General features: G+C 47.9%; 1 long non-coding RNA gene across 2 annotated transcripts; it reads left to right on the top strand.

Annotated features, from left to right (window-relative positions):
- Window positions 1–867: 867 nt before the first annotated feature.
- Window positions 868–12,061, top strand: LOC119236651 (uncharacterized). 2 transcript variants are annotated; one of them, XR_008550364.1, is made up of 4 exons: window positions 868–1,045; window positions 1,831–1,928; window positions 10,789–10,926; window positions 11,709–12,061. It is a non-coding gene; the product is annotated as an uncharacterized LOC119236651 (long non-coding RNA). The 2 variants fall into 2 exon arrangements; XR_005123125.2 differs by lacking the exon at window positions 868–1,045 and having other exon boundaries at window positions 1,196–1,928.
- Window positions 12,062–13,874: the final 1,813 nt, after the last annotated feature.

Here is a 13,874-nt window from a genome sequence, read left to right as displayed (position 1 = left end):
GTCCGTCAGCTCCCGCCCTCCCCGGCCTTCACATTCCAGTTGCCGGCTGTGTAATCATGTGAGATCATAAGTCACACAACCATAAACCACTCCAGAGTGTGTAATAAGTGAATTATTTACCAATGACCCTGGCTAAATGTTCAGAGGGATAAATGATTAAGCCACAGATCTGTCAAAAAGTTCCCATAAATAAGTAATTCTGTGCTGCCTTAATGGGCTTTGTAAATTACTCATCGTGCCATTGCCAGATCACTCTCTGGGGTGAATTTCTCACACCTGCTGACTTATTGCCGCAGCCTGGACAGTGTAGGATGAATTCTCCTGGCCAACTGGGAAGACTCCTCAGGTGCTCAGCCACCTGGCAGAATCCCAGGTGATGGGGCCCCTGGAAATAGCTCACCCTCCTGAATCACTAACCTGGGGTAAGAAGATGGGGTCAGAGGTGGACAGGCTTCCCAGCCACCTGGTCCCGTGGGGTGACTGTGATGTCCAAGACCCTTGTGTAAGGATGTTGACTCAGTGAGCATGTTCTTAGCATCTCCTGTGTCCCAGGCTGTGTGCAACGCTGGCCTGTATCCCTGTGAGCTCTAAGTGCTGGAAACAGGATGGGTACACAGTGCCGTCGGTGACCACCTAGAGTGCTGCTCCAGCTATTTGGGGCAACATCTAACTTAGCTGGAGAAACTGGGATGCCAAGTGTGGAGTTCCAGAGTGTTCACTGTGTAGAGAGGTCTGATCCCCACCCAGTCAACATGGCCTGGGTGGTGTTGCTGTGAGAGTGAACAGCCTATGACCTCAGTGGCTGACACTCACAAAGGCCTAGTGTGGCTCCATGGAGAGCTCTGCTCTGCCCACTGGCACCACCCCCAGGGCCCAAGCTGATGACACAGCACTAGCAGGGACACTGGCCATCGTTGTCACTGAAGGAGGAGAGTGCGGCAAAGCACATTCTGGTTCCCAGAGTTGCTGGTTGAAGTGACACTTCCACTCCCAGCTCCTTGGCCACAGCTAGTCTTAGAGTTGTGCTCAACCAAGACAACCTGGGGTAAGAGGGAGCACAAAAGATTTCTGAATAACTCTAAAGCTTATTCCAAGTACAAATTCTGGTTCCATGAACTTACCAGCTCTGCAGTCATGGCCAGGTTCCAAAACTTCATTTTTCAATTTCTTCAGTTATGAAATGGAGGTAATCACAATGACTACTGTTTTTTGGAGGACTGACATCACCCATGCTATGCACACAGCACCATGCCTGGCACATGGTAGGGTTCAGTGGTTTCGGTTAATCATTGTTCCTATAGCTCCCCCTGTCCCTAGCAGGAGCAGGAGCAGGAACAGCAGTAGCAGTAGCACAGCAGAACTGGACATCTGAAGCTAAATACTAGAGAGTGGATCGCACCCGGACACACATACACAGACACACATGCACACTGACTTCACTGCTCATCCTGCATGATGACAACCTCCCAACATCATCATCACCAACCCCACATTCAGTAGGGAGCAGACGGTGGTGACAGCAGGGCAGCAGGCCTGCCCACCTATCCTCTTCACACATAGGCCAAGCTTGGCCTCTTATGGGTCACTCACCCACTCAGGCTTCCCATACCCTCTTCACAGCAAAACAACCAGCAATAACACCCAAAGACCCAAAGGCCAGCTCATCTCCTGAGTCCCCCTCCAGGATCAGGGCTTTGATTCTCCTCTCCAAATGCTATCCCCCCTAACCCTGCAGCTCCCAGACTCCCAATGGACCACTCCTGCAGGTTTGGGGCTGAGTTGGGTCTGGGAGGAGCATTGCAAAGGGCATGGGCCTCCCCTGCTTCCCAGAGGCCAGACATCTCTTCGTATCACTCTCGTGTCAGTACAAAGGAAGTCTGCAAAGGAAGAGGAAGACCTTGGAAATTGGCTTGTTTTCTTGTTTCAAGGTAAGCTGAACAGAAAGGCCCAAATATGTTGTGGGGAGCAGGGCCCCAAAATGTTGTTGACCACTGAGCCTCCCTGCCTCCTTTCATTATCTTTCCCAAGACCATGAAGCTTAACGAGCTGATTGTTGTTTCCATTATCAAGGGCACAATTGCGGGCGCGCAGGTCACAGCCCTGTCAGCTCTGCCTGAGCAAGCCCGAGGCAACGGAGAGGCTTTATGTTCTTCTCTGAAAAAGAAGACATGATTTCCCATCTTTCATAATCGAACCAACTCACACTTATTCACAGCTTGGCAGGTTTTCAGCGTCACATGAGCATCCGTCAACTCCTCGCTCAGTTCATTCCCCAGGAGTGAGTGAGGGGCTGTGCGTGGAGAGGCAGGTGCAGCTTGTGCCTTGGGAAATGTGTGGAATATCAGGGGAAATAATACATAGGTGTTATGAAAATGATAATTAAAGTGAAAGGTCTGGCTGAGTCAAAGACCAGTATAAGAACAATGGTGCTCGGATGAGCCAGATGACAGAGGCCAGCTGTGACATCGGAGCCACCCTCGCCACTCTCTGGCCTGGATGAGAAGGCCCCAGCCTTGGAGGTGGCACTGTGGAGGGTGCTGGGGTCTGACTGCTGGGTAGAGGTGAAGCAGAGAGTATGAAGGGAGAAGTGTGGGGCAGGAGGGAACAAGAAGGTCCCCACAGCCTGTGTAGCCCTAGCATGCTTCTAGAGCTGCAAGATCTGGGCTGGTGGACAGGGTGCAAAGATGGGGACTGCTCCATGTGATGCTTCTCAGTTTAAAATCAAAACAAATGTTTGTGCATTTCTGCCATGTGTCCTGCAGTAGGTCAACACTGTCTCTAGCCATTTTCTTTACTCCTCACAGCAGCACTTGGAGTGTCTGGTAAACCCTACTTCTCAGGGCCTCCCCAGTGGCGCAGCAGGTTGAGTGCCGCACTGTGAAGCTGTCTGCAGCCTCTGCAGCATGGGTTTGATTCCCACATGGCATGGCAGAACTCTCCTGCCTCGCCCGCTGCTCCCCTCAGCAGTGTCCTTGGTACATCTGCCTGTTCTGCACCCTGCTCTGTCTCTGGTGGATTCTCTCACCCTCCCGCACCTCTGACCTGTACTCCAGTTCTTATATAAATAAATAAATCGTAAAAAAAAAAAAAATACCCTACTTCCCCGATGAACAAAACAAGGCTTGGTAAGGAAGTGATTCACATATGAGAAGTGTGGAGCTAGAACCTACAGTCAGGTCTTCTGAAGCCCCTTCCAGGACTAGCGGGTTCCCTTCCAAACATCCTCTGTGGGCAGCCACGGTGAACCTCTTAGAACACTTTCAGATCCTGTAGATCTGCCGCCCCAAATCCTTCAGTGACTTCCAGTGCCCAGAATAAAGTCAAAAACCATAGAATGGCACGCAAATCCCTCAGTGTCTAGCTAAGCACGTCTTCAGCCTTTTAGCCCATCAACCTCTGCCTCCCTGTCTACCCCCACCCCCACCCCCAGTGACGAGCAGCCCTCACATTTATTGAACATCTACTGTGCAGGCCCTGTTCCAGCATTTCTCACGTGTGCATCTGTGCCATCCTCATGACAGCCCTGCGAATCAGATGCTCTCAGACCCCTACCTTACGGTTGATTCAGAGTGGCTTAGCAGCTTGCCCAAGCTCACAAGTTTTGCAGAGCCTGGAAGTCATACCCAGTCAGTCCAATTCTAAAACAGAAATGCCGAGTTCTTTGTGATTCCCCATTTCAGGTTTCTAAGATTTGACTTCTTCCTTCTATCTTAAATACCAATCCCTTCTCTCTTTCCTTGGATAAAAATCACTTTTCTTCAAGACCTGGCTTAGCACTTACCTTTTCAAAGTACTTTGTTTTCCTAAAATAAGTTAGAGTTTTTAAATTTTTCTGAAGTCTGTTGCTGTGGGAACTGATAAACATCTGTTATGACTTCCACTTATGCATCTGTCAGCTCTCCTAGATTGAAAACAACCTGAGGACAGACAATACTATATCCATCTTTATTTCTCCAATTTTTTTTTAAAGATTTATTTATTTATTTATACAAGCACTGGGTACAGTCAGAAGCGCGGGAGGGTGAGAGAATTCACCAGAGCCAGAGCAGGGAGCAGAGCAGGCAGAAGGACCGAAGTACACTGCTGAGGGGAGCAGCGGGCGGCAGGAGAGGTCTGCGCGCCATGTGGGACCCTCCTCCAGTGGCCCAGGAGCAGCCGGAGATCGAACCGGTGCTGCAGAGGCTGCGGGCAGCCTCGCAACCCAGCGCTCAACCACTGCGCCACCAGGGAGGTCCTATTTCTCCAATTTTAAAGAGGAAAGGTTAACCCTGCTTCCCCTTTTGGCCACCACTCACCACTTTCTTTCCATCTTTTTACAACATACGTTCTCTTTTCATAATCTTTCTTGAACCCACTTCAGCCAAGCCTCGGGCCTCATCACTCCAAGACGGGGCATGTCAATGTCACTTTTGACGTCCATATTCCAGTTCTCATCTAACTTCCCAGCAGCATTGGTCACAGTTGCCCAAACCTTCGCCCTAGAAGTCTTTCTTCCTTGGGTTTCTCTGCATTCTCCTTCAAAGTCCCATTTGCTGGTCCCCTCTCATGTCCCTGGCCTTTACATATTCACGTGTCCCTGATTTCAATCCTTGGATCTCTTCTCTCTATTTCTCTGCGCTCACTCCTGACTTAGGTGACCTCATCCAATCTGACTTTAAATACCATCTGCAGGCTACTGACTCCCAAATATCCTGACTGCTCAGAATATTCTCTCCTGAATTCCAGATTCCATTAACCAACTATTTACTGCTGTCTCCACTTGGATGTCTAATACTCACCTCCCAATTAACCTGTCCAAAACCAGCTCTAGATCTTCCCTCGTTGCCTCCACCCTCACCCATCAAGATCTGTTCCTTCTGCAGTATTTGCTCCCTTAGTAAACAATAGCACCTCATCTTTCCAGCTGCTTAGGTTGTAATCCTGAGAGAGTCCTCAACTGCAGTTTCTCTCACACCTAGCCTGTCAATGAGTCCGATTATTTCTACCTTCAGAGTAAATCCCAAGTCCCTCCCTTCTCAACACTCACAGCTCTCACCTGATCCAAATCACTCCTCTTGAGGCCTGCCTCTGCCTATTTATTTCCCACGGCATCCAAAATGTTCCTGCTATAACACGCAGCCATGTCATTATCATTCTTCGGCTCAAAACCTCCCATCAGCAGCACATCTTTGTGACATTAAAAGTTTAGAGTCTTCATAATATCTTTAAGCCCCACAGTTACCTTTCTGACCTCTACCTTTCTAATCTTTTATGCTCTTCTCACCATTCTGCTCCAGTTTCTCTTCTTCAAGCATCTCAAATATGCACCCACCTTCTACCCTCTCTAGAGCATCCCCCAATTCTGTATGTCTCATTCCCTCACCTCCTCTGTTAAACGTCACATTTTCAAGGAATTGTTCCCTGGAAGACCCATCCCCTCTCCTAATGCTTTCTATTCCTTCTTTGTTCGTCATTTATCTCCTGGGTACTTATCAGTACCTAACTATAAATACATACACACGTAGCTTATGTATATATAACATATATACACATATATATGTATATATAATATATATTACATATATATATATAAAATAATGTCTATTTCCTCTCCCTAATGGCAGGGGAAAAAAATGTGTTTACTTTTATTACTGTTGTTTCTCCAATACCTTGTGTAATATTTAGCACATAGTAGGTACTCAATAAATATTGGCTGAATGAATGAATGATCTTTGAACTCTAGCAACTGGATATGAGGAACTTGGCATGTATTTGCTGAGCTGAACAAGTCCTGCAAAGTCCACTACACAAGGGTGATTCCCCTCTGGCGACAAGCACTGCAAATTTCCAAAGCCTCAGATGCCACTCCATTCACATGTAAATACAGAAACATAGCCCCGAGTCAAGGAGAAATTACTTTTGTGTTTTCCTATATGTGTGGATTGCCTATGCCTCCATCCCATCTATCAGAGAGAACAGACATTGACTGGAATGTAGTTCACTTACAAATAGAAGAAACGACTTGAAAACCAGCTACTTGATGAACAAAGTTCTGGAAAATGCTCTCTTCAGAAGGAGAGAGGCAGTTTCTGGCTCACCTGGGAGGAAATTTCTGGTTTATTGTGTTTCTCTCCAAAGTTATGGCTTTCCAATCCTGCCAGAAGCCACCAAGGGAGCACTGCCTTTCAGAGTGGGGCTTCCAATTCTGAAAAATTAATTTTAAATAGAGACACATTACACCTCCCCACAGAGCACTTAGCAGGAAAGTGCTACTTAGACTCAACTTGGCTGCCAAGTCTGTTCAGGCTGGGGTACTGATGGTGGGTGGCTCTGTTCCCACCGGCACAGCCCCCTGCGGCCCAGCCATCCCCCTCCCCTCCAGAATCTCCACACACAGCCCTAGCTTCTCTTTTGCTCCTCATCGGCCATTTAAATTCCACAAATATTTCTGAATGCCGGGTTTTTAGCCTATTTCATGTAGATTCTGGGAATGAGTATGAAGGCAGAATGAACAATCCATTTCATTCATTAGAATTGGAGGAGATAGATGATTATAGGATCCCTCAGAGACCACAGTCTTCATTAAGTCACACAGACACTGAACCAGGCACTGTACACAGGTAAGCAAACAAAATGTAAATGTATATTTTCAACAGATTGAATACTTCGAAAAGGCTTAAGATGCAAAGCAAGCCAAAAGACATTTTGCTGTCGTGGCAATAACACTGTGACTGACAATCTGCGCTCAAGGCCCATCACTATCACTTATATGCTAGAAATAAGTTTCCTTGGTTTCCTCACCTATTAAGCAAGAATAGTAAGAACTCTCCTGCTACTTCACAGGGCCATCAGTTATAATGCACATGTCATTATTTAAATTGCTGCTGCTTCTGGTACAACTGCTGCTGCTAGACACAGTATTGTTCTGGGCAGGAAGGCCAGGGTGAGCACTCCTGGAAGGTTGCAAGGAGGAGGCTGAATTTGGGTCCTGGGAAGCTGCAATCTCCCTACAAAGATTCCTGACTGCTACCCGGACCACTACAACCAGTGAAGTCTGCTGTTGAATATCCTCATTGCAAAACAGATCACTCCTCACTCCATGTTTCAAACTCCCCTCTGCCTTCAAGCTAAAATGCAAACAGTTCTAAATCCATTGTGATTCTGGGAGACCCTACCCAACCTCAGTTCCTGCCTAGGCCCTCCTCACACCTGACAAGTCTCTTTCTTTGTTTCTTTCTTTCTTTCTTTTTAAAGATTTATTTATCGGGGCCTCCCTGGTAGCGCAAGGGTTAAGACACAACCTATGAAGCTATCCACAGCCACCGCAGCTGGATTCAGGCCAGCTAGGGAGCTGCCCACATAGTGCAGCAGACCTCTCCTGACTGCCTGCTACTCCCCTCAGCAGTGTACTTTGGTCTGCCTGTTCTGTTCCCCACTCTGATCCGCTAGCCTGAAAACTTCTCAAGGACCTGGAAAGTGCTCTCCATTGCTATCTCCTGTGCACACAGCAGTTTCTCAAAAAAATAATTCCTGAATGGCAACCTAAGTCACAGAAGAGAGCAGAAATGGGGAGAGAAATGAAGACATTCCAGGCAGTGTGGCCAGCAGAAATAAAAGCATAGAAGCTGATATGGTCATGCTGTGTGTGGAGACAGGGGTTAAAGGGTAATAGGCAGTGAGTCCAAGCCCTAGTTGTAGGAAATGGGACTGAGAGCTGGTGAGGGCTGTGGTGTGCAGCTTGTGAATGCTAGACCTGGCCTCATAGGAGATGGTGTGATGTGGGTCTGACCAGGGACCTAAAGCACCCCAGGGAGGGACGGATGGGACCTGGGTGTCTGGAGAAAAAGAATCTGGACAAGCAACTCAGCAGGCCTTGGGTAGAAAGTCATTTTTACCCAAGTCATTGGTAAGGGTATTAGGTCAGATACAAGCTAGGGAAGGGATTTTTGGAGATGTAATTAAGGCCCCATCCATTGATTTTAAGTTAATTAAAAGGTGATTATACTGAGTGTTCATGCTTAATCAGAAGAAATGTAACAGGGTGGTCCCAAGGAAAGGGGGAGGTTCCCTGCCCCACCCAAGCGAGGGTGGAGCTGAGCCCCTCTCCCTGTCCTATAACAGAAAGCCTTTAAAGAGGAACTAAGCTCTACCTGAAGGAAGCAACTCAAAGTTGCAAAAAACTTAGTCCTGTTGGCTCTGAAGTGAAAGGCCTAAGAAGGTTGGTCTTTAGGAATGCAGAGATTGCAACCACAGGACCAGAGAAGAGAACATTTCCATAACAAAGAAAGCCAGGCCACAGCCCCACTGACTTCCAGGGCCACAGCTCTTTCCCCCACACTTTGGGCTAAATCCACTGGGCTGGTTATTACCTGGCTCCCCACCTTCACCCTTAACCCGTTACCATAGTCCAGCTTCCATGCTGTTCTTTCTATCCAGACTTATGACCTGCAGAACTATGGACAAATCAGTGCGTGCTGTATACAACCGCTGAACATGCGGTGTCTTACTACACAGCAATAGGTAACTCTGGCAGCGAAAACAAACAACCTGCAAGCTTTACTTCTAATCATCAAGTCTTTCTCACTCAGGGACATCACTAATCTAATAGGTCTTGATCCAGCAAAGCAGCATCAAGCAATGTGTGTAGTACGAGCCTCTTTTGGGTCTTTTTCACATAGATGCCACAGAGCACAACAGACACTCCCCTGTTAATTTGAAATATCCCCAAGGCCAGAGGCCACACCTCCTACCTTCACATCTTTTCCACCCACCCTCCCGCCTTTCCTTCAGCCCTTACATGTCCCTGGTGTTAGAAAACCTTTGTTGATTCAGGTTTTCAAGGAACTCCTCTCAAGAGAAAGGTTTTGGAAATAAGCCAAGCATCCCTCTGTAGGGGGTTTGGTAAATAAATCACTTTACATCCAAGTAATGAAGTACTATGCTTCTGTTAAAAGGTGGGAATAAGACTTCTCAATATTCTTTTTTGTATCATTGAACCTATTTGAAATAAATTATTTAAAGGTAGTGAAACATTCTAAAGGGAAGAGATTCCTAAGGGACCAAAGGAACTGAGAGCTGTACATCTGCAACAGGCAGCACCCTTGCATCCAAGAGGCTGGTGTTCTTGGGTGCTAGGTGGTGTTGGCAGCCCACTGGGCCTGTGGGACTGTTATAGGACAGGGAGAGGGGCAGCCCAAACCCCGCAAACCTGCCTATTCTAAATGGGTTCTACCATCCGCCGCATCAACACAAAACATATGAGACTTTTTAATGGGAAGGAACTTTAATACAACTAGGAAAACAATACAGGAAAGGAAAAGAATCTAGTTTCTAAATGAAGCACCCAAAGTTACCCGTCCCCTCGTGGGTAAAACTCCATCCATATGGGATCGGCCCAGAACAAGGCCCCAAAGCCTGCCACAAGACTAAAGCATCTTCCAGTGGGGACCCACAGAAAAGGGTCAGAAACAACCAGACAAGCCCGGAAGGAAAAGAGCAAAATCAACATCAAGATAAAAGCTGCCATTGTCACCTCCCCACGGGTCTCACCCACATCTGTGTCACCCAGTCCACGACCAAAAAGACAAGCTGTTTCTTCACGTGTCTCTAGGCTCCATGCGCGTCCTCCAGGTCTCCTGGCTCCATCCTGCTCCTTCCTTCCTCAGTCTCTTCTGCAGCTTCTCCTCTTCCTGCTCAGCTCCACCCTCCCTTGGGAGGGGCAGGGAACCTCCCCCTTTCCTGGGGACCACCCTGTTACAGGACCAGGTGCTCAGGTGCTTCTGAGAGGTCCTGAATGTGTGAGAAAAAAGTGGAGGCGTTAGAATGGTGGGGAAGGGGTGGGTACTGCAGGTCTATGGGGGCAGAGGTGGTCACAGTGACCAGTCAAGGGCAACCCTGTTACTGGAAAGGTTTGGTGGCAGACTCTCTGGAGATGGAAGGTGTCATGGGCTGCATTCTGTTCCCCCAAATTCATGTACTACAGTCCTAACCCTCAGGACCTCAGAATGTGACTGTATTTGGAATTAGGGTCCTTAAAAATGTAATTGAGTTAAAATGAGGTCATGAAGGTGGGTCCCTGATCCAACCTGACTGGTGTCCTTATAAGAAGAGATTAGGACACATTGCACAGAGGGAAGCCAGGGAGGACACCAGGAGGAAGACATCATATGCAAGTCAAGAAGGTGTTATAGAGTAGCCTTGCAAAGCACATTGGGCGCCAAGCTGTTATAGAGCAGCCCCGATATTGAACGGGTTCCTGGCTGTGGGTCCTCACCCACGCGCTTAAAAGGGACTTATGAATACTCCACTACAGGCACACACACAAGGTTAATAAAAGGTTTATTTGCAAGGGAAAAGGAAATAAGGAAAATGTACAACTCAGGGAGAAAATAGGGAAATAAAATCTTTAATGCGTCCTACCCGATCTGACGACCCGGAAACCCAAAGTCACTCTCAGAGCTGGCCGGACGCTGCAAGCTGGCGGAGAGCCAAAATGGGGGACCCCCAAAGCCCACGTGTCTGCCTTTTATATTAACCTGGCTACTTAACCCCACCCTCAGGTCCCGGCCACCTTCCCTTTGGTGGGGATGGGATTTGGAGTTCCCAGTGTCTTTGGCTTTGGCCTGGGGTGGGGGTGGAGTCCACAAAGCCTGTATGGAATTAGCTTTAGGACATCCTTTTCCCCCTAACAATTAGAGGCCAGAAGAAGCCAGTCTTGCTGACACTCTGATCTGGACTTTCAGCCTCCAGAACTGAGAAATAAATTTCTGTGGTGTAAGCCACCCAATCTGTGGTACTTTGTTATGGCAGCCCCAGCAAACTAAAACGAGTGACTGGAGAGGCCTACAGTTGTGCTACGAAACAACCGCGCAGGGGATTAGGGGGAGGCAGAGCTTTGCGGGATCCTGCTGGAGGACAGGAAAAGAGGAAGAGCATTGAAAAGAGGAGGTAAGAGCAGCAGTGTAAGTAGGAAAGGGTGGGGCGGGGCAACCTGCTGCCACCTCTCATTTGTCTCTCTTAAAATCCCATTTCCCCTGGGCCATCATGCCCCGGGGCCCACTCTCAGAGTCTCTCTGTTCAGCGGGGAGCAGAAGGTTGGCTCTGTGCAGCCTCCGCCCCTCCCCACCATCTGACGGCCCATTGTGCCCACAGAGCTTGGTGGGGTGATTCCGAAGGGAATTCCCCAGCTCTTACCCCCCCACCCCCACCCCACCCTCACACCCCTCCTCCCTCTGGGAAGTTCACAGGCCCTGAGGGCTCGGCACCAGCGACGGGAGGCTGCTCCCCCACGAGGAAGGTCTGCAAGCGCCAGGATTTACGGTGGCTCAGCCGGCAGGGCCTCCTCCTGTCACCTCCCCCCCAGCAACCTCGCCACCCCCCACCCCCGCCCCGTGGCAGCTGGACCCGCCCCCCCCCCAAGTCCTTTGTGGCTCCAGTTTATTTTCCAGTTAATGAAACCGGGGAGGCCGCCGCACGGCCGCTACCCCTGGAGACGCGGGGATTCCGAAGGCATCTCCCACCCGCGGCTCCAGCTTGCGCTCGGGTCCCCTTCCCTCTGCCCTCTCCCCTCCCCCTTACCCCCCACTCGGCTGCCTTTGGGTTTCTCTGGCCCAGAGTTCCCCGCCCTTCAGCCCCACCTCGAGGCCTCGCCTGGGCCAGGGTTGGAGTTTTAGGGGTGTGGGCAGAGAAGAAAACTCCTGTAGCCTGATGCGGCTTCTGTCATCCTCCAGCTGTGTGTTTCCCTGCAAGTCCCTCAGCCTTCCGCGTCCTTGCCGAGCCCTCCGGAGGACGAGCTCTTGACCAGACCTTTGCTCTTCCCTCTGGAAGCAGGGGACGCCAGGGAGTCGGAAGCGCAAAGGAAGCAGTTCCCAGTGACACCCCGCTGCTGGGCGGGTACCCTCACAGCTCTGGAGCTGGCGTTCCTCCTCCGCTGTGGAATGGAGGAAACTAGTCGTCTTTGAGAGGGTGAATGAGGTCATTCACAGTCAAGGACTCGGAATAACGTGGGCACATAGTGAATTTCACGAAAAATGATGGAGTTATTATTTAGCCTTATCTTAATAAAACACCAATGCTGTGGAGAGTGAGCCAGTTTGATTCGATCTGAGTTTTCATTGTTTTGAGTTGTTTTTTTTTTTGAGGTGGTACTCCTTTAAAGGACAGTAATACGAAGTTATAAGTGCAAAATTATAAGTATCAGCTTTAAAAGACAGTAATACAAAGTTATGTAGGTACAGAAGTGAAAACTGAATTTTAAAAAACCAAAAAAAGAATCATAGCAAATTCCGAATTTTAAAAAGCTGGCAAGGGCCTCCCTGGTGGCGCAAGGGGTTAACCACCGCACTATGAAGCAATCAGCAGCCTCTGCAGAGCCAGTTCCATCCCCGGCCAGGGAAAAACCCACATGGTACAGCAGACCTTTCCTGTCTCGCCTTCTGCTCCCCTCAGCAGTGTACTTCGGTCAATCTGCCTGTTCTGTTCCCCGCTCTGTCTCTTGTGAAACTTCTCACCCCCTGCATCTCTGCCCTGAACCCCAGCTCTTGTATGCATGAATAAATAAATATTTTTAAAAATAAAAAAAATAAATAAATAAAAAGCTGGCAAGTGAAATTCAGAAAAAAAATATTTTTATTACTCAACTGCCTGACACACCCATATGATATTAACTACCTTTTAGGCTGCATACCTGTTGATTCTTCATAATGATTTTGTAATTTTTTATGGAGAGAGCTGACAGATAATTCAATTTTTCTCTAGTATGATTAGGCAAAATTTATTTTCTCATTACTGATAGGCTTTTAAAATATCTTTCAACTTTAAAATTGCTATGTCATATGGACTTTTAAGATTATTGTCAAATTTGAAAAAATGTTCAAGTTTTTCATAATTGAGCTGGAAGACTTCAGAATAATTTAAGTTTTCCTTTGTTGTAATTAGCCTTAAATATTTGTTAGGAAGAACACTAGTAATTACTAATCAGTTTGCCCTTGTTGTAGTGACCTATTGTGAGGTTTAGGTTATCTTTATCAAATCACCAAGAAATTTTATATTTTTTTAATGTAATCATATGGGTTACTCCTTTTCATTAATTAGATTATTAAACAATTCAAAAGCCTATTAGAAATCTATCTCTTCCTCTTAATGCAGTATCTCTTTAGGAATAATCAAAGTTTTGTGTTAACAATTTACTTCTTAACATCAGAATAATTTTTTTTAATAATTTAATATAAAAATACATGGCTTTGGGGCCTCCCTGGTGGTGCAAGGGGTTAAGCACAGCACCGTGAAGCTACTGCAGCCACTGGCAGGACAATTTCGATCCCTGGCCCTCCAGGGAGGTGACCCACATGGCACAGCAGACTTCTCCTGACTCCCCGCTGCTCCCCTCAGCAGTGTATTTCAGTCAATCCTCCTGTTCTGTTCCCCACTCTGTCTTTGGTGAACTCTCTCTCTGTCTCTCTCTCTCTCTCTCTCTCTCTCACACACACACACACACACACACAAACACACACACACCCCTGCACCTCAGTTCTTGTATGCATAAATAAATAAATCTTTAAAAAAAATACATGGTTTCCATTTTGTATGGTGTATTTATAATTCACAGACTGCATCATCAGGCATATTCCTAACAGGAAAGAAGTTCCATTTTGACAAAGCACCAGTGAGATCCAAACCCACCACTTGCAGTGTCTGGTGATTAAAACAGTTTTCCATGGATTATGGTGGGGCTCAGTCATATATTTCATACACTGCTTGAAGCCTGGGTGCCAGGGGACACGTGCATCCCCCGTGGCCTCAGGTCCCGTGTCTGTGTGTGCCACCACCTGAGTGAGCCAGGGGCCTTGAGGGCACACATGGAAGCCGGTCCTGATCCAGGAGACTCAGTTTGACCG

Source organism: Talpa occidentalis, unplaced genomic scaffold (assembly GCF_014898055.3).
Source record: "Talpa occidentalis isolate TD23 unplaced genomic scaffold, MPIMG_talOcc4v2.1 talOcc4.9, whole genome shotgun sequence".
Classification (NCBI taxonomy): Eukaryota; Metazoa; Chordata; class Mammalia; order Eulipotyphla; family Talpidae; genus Talpa; species Talpa occidentalis.
The sequence above is the reverse complement of the archived record's forward strand: the minus strand, read 5'-3'. Positions and strand labels throughout refer to the sequence as shown.